The sequence below is a fragment of the Triticum dicoccoides genome, chromosome 3B, assembly GCF_002162155.2.
Source record: "Triticum dicoccoides isolate Atlit2015 ecotype Zavitan chromosome 3B, WEW_v2.0, whole genome shotgun sequence".
Lineage (NCBI taxonomy): Eukaryota > Viridiplantae > Streptophyta > Magnoliopsida > Poales > Poaceae > Triticum > Triticum dicoccoides.
Window position 1 is genome coordinate 382,480,051 of NC_041385.1, and position 2,971 is coordinate 382,483,021.

General features: G+C 48.0%; 1 long non-coding RNA gene across 1 annotated transcript; it reads left to right on the top strand.

Annotated features, from left to right (window-relative positions):
• The first annotated feature begins 6 nt into the window (after positions 1-6).
• Positions 7-1,731, top strand: LOC119276118. Its single transcript, XR_005136361.1, has 2 exons — positions 7-749; positions 875-1,731. It is a non-coding gene; the product is annotated as an uncharacterized LOC119276118 (long non-coding RNA).
• The last annotated feature ends 1,240 nt before the right edge of the window (positions 1,732-2,971 follow it).

Genomic DNA, 2,971 nt, shown 5'->3' on the forward strand with positions numbered 1-2,971 from the left:
TCCACATCCACCGTCGGCTGCCCATAAGCTGCGCCACCGGCCACCCCGCCTACCCCAGCGCAAGCCCTTCCCCTGTCCTATTCCTCCGCCTGGACCCCGGCGACCGACGGATCTGAGCCCCCCTGCCTTCCCGCGCCTTCTCCATGGCCTCCTCCCCCGCCAGTGGCTAACTCATCAAGCTCGACCTCGCTGGAATCCCGCGGCAAACCACGACCCCGAGGGGACCCCACCCACTTCCAGTGGCTCAGTCCACCATGCCTCCACCACGAAACGGCCGCCGGCGACGCCCAAGATCTTGGATCCAGGGCCACCCCGACGAGGCGCGCGGCCTCATCTGCCCACTACCATCCTTCTCCGTTCTTTTTCTGCAGGGAGCACCACCTCAGCCCCCGTGCAGTCCGGTGGGCGCGTGCGTGCAACGCGCTGTGTGCGGCGCCGGATCAGCACTGCCCCATGCAGTGCGGGCGGTGAGCACGTGCAGTCCGGTGGGCGCGTGCGTGCAGCGCGCTGAGTGCAGGCGCCGGATCAGCACCGGTACATGCTCTCTCTGCCGCGCGAGAGAGCCTGGTCCTAGTGGTGCAGTCCGGTGTCTGCGGAACATGCAGCTCGCTAGCTCATTGCACGCTGTTCCGGCGGCGCGGGAAAGCAGTACAAGGCCACGCCCGTATCCGAGTGGTGCAGCTCGGTGCTGTTGTCCGTGCAGTTTGCTGTTGTATTCGACAACAATGGCAACAGAAGCTTGGTCCCCGGTGCGCTCCTTGGACATCTCCCTGTTTTGTTTCTTGCCTGAGTTATCATCTTCAGTTTTTTCAGGTTTGATGCTCACATACTCTGTTAACGCCATAAATCTTTTTTATGCCTATGTTTTCTGCAGCTAGACTAGGAACATATGGAACCGATTGTGTCTTGCTGATGGAAAAGAGGTAATAATACAAGGAGTTCTTCAGACTGGGTAGTGTTGTCACCTGAGAAGGGGATGGGAGTTCAGACTGAACATGAACACGATAGGTAGTTGCTCAGTTTAAGATATTGGATTCAGTTACAGCCACATCAATGATTTAAATAAAATATCACAAAAGATGTGGAACCCAGGCCTATATAAAGGTTACATGCATGCATTGCTAGGCTGCTAGCACCTTGGACTTGTGGAGCCATGGGCAGGGCATGAGAAGCATTGGCCAACTTGTTCGTGGCTAAACTGTACTCTTTTGTTTTGTTTAGACTAAGCACACTCTTCTTAGATAATCTGTATTATCAGCCCCACATCAAGTGCACACACTCTTTTGTTTTCTATTACTGTTATTTTGTTTGTGCAATTCTTGGAAGGGAAGGCATCAAACAGGGGCGTTCGACGGCGAGCTGCTCCCGGCCGACTGCAGGGACAAGGGTCGTGTGCCCGTGCGGGTGCAGTTTGCTCCACTTCTCGATGGGGTTCGCTTGCCTAGGTGCTGTAGTGTGCCTGGAGGTTTTCTTCTCCTCGGGTGCGTGAAGGTTTGGCTGTCGTGCGGGCATGGGCATGCAGTTCACCGGGGACCTACAGAAGAAAGAAAAAATGGTTATGCATTATGCAGTGCAGTTAATTGCTGGGGTACTCAAGTGCCATTTTCTAGTTGATGAGTGCATTATGCAGTGCAATTAACATCTCAAAGAAGCTCGCTTCCTATTATATGCAGTTAACTTGCTCAATCTCTGCGTATGTGTGCAAAAAATAATAAGTAGAGGTTCGTTTCATTGTTCTCAAGTGGTTCATTTTGAATGAAAGAAATAAATTACTTAGAAAAGAAACTAATGCAGTACACTTGCCTCTACTCTGGAGTTCGGACGCGTTACCGAAAAAAGACAAAATAGAAAATGCAGTGCACTTGGCTCGTCACTACAGTCCCAAACATATTAATGGAACATGATGTCCCAAAAATGTGTTACATGAAAACGTCAACAGTAACTCATGCGGTTCACTTTCGAAAGTGTTGCGGTTCATTTTTTGTATTGATGCGGTCCACTTCCTCGTCTTGGAAATTTTATGTCCGGCAAAATAAAACCATGAAGTTCACTTGCCTGTCTGCTGCAGTGCGGTTAGCAGTGCGTTCTTCTGTCTGATGAAGTTCAGTCGTCGATTTGGGTGTCGCAAAAAACAGAATACCCGTATTTTGGTAATTTCAAAATTGCTTTTAAACCATGAAGAATTAGTGAGAGTGTTCTACATGAAAAAGTTGCGTCTCGTTGATATCTTTCCAACTGCGTATCATTTGAATCATTCCGGCTAGCGGTTTGTAAAAATTTCAGGAAAAACGGCAACTGCCACTCATCATCCGCCACACGATTTTCAAAATTAACTTAAAACCGTAAGGAATCTCAAAAACATTTCAACATATGAAAGTTGCGCCTCCTCCATAGCTTTTCAACGGTATATTACATGCCTCGTTTCGACAAACAGTTCAAAAACTGGAGCGAAATCAGTACCGAAAATTTGAATTTTTTTGAAAAACAGAGTTCCGCGATTTAGTAAATTTGAAACTGCTCTTAAACCGTAACAAATTAGAGAAAAAATTATATATGAAAAAGATGCGCCTCGATGATATCTATCCAACGGCGTATCGTTTGCTTCATTCCGACGAGCGGTTTAGAAGAAATCGTCAAAAAACGCTCGCTGTCACTCGTCATGGGACGCGCCAATTTCAAAACTGCTCTTAAACCGTGTGGAATCTCGAAAAGTGTTCAACATGTCGAAGTTGTGCCTAATCCATAACTTTTCAACGGTATATTACACGCCTCATTCCGATAAACGGTTAAAAAATTAGAGCGGAAACAATACCGAAAAAATAGCGCGTGCAGTTTTTGTCGACGAGAAGTTCACTCGTGTGAGTACTACAGCACACTTGGTTCAAAGAATGACGTGCACTTGCGTTCAGCGTGCAGTGCGGATGTGGTGTGCAGAATAGTTATTCTGCTAATATTAGCAAAATAGACCGTC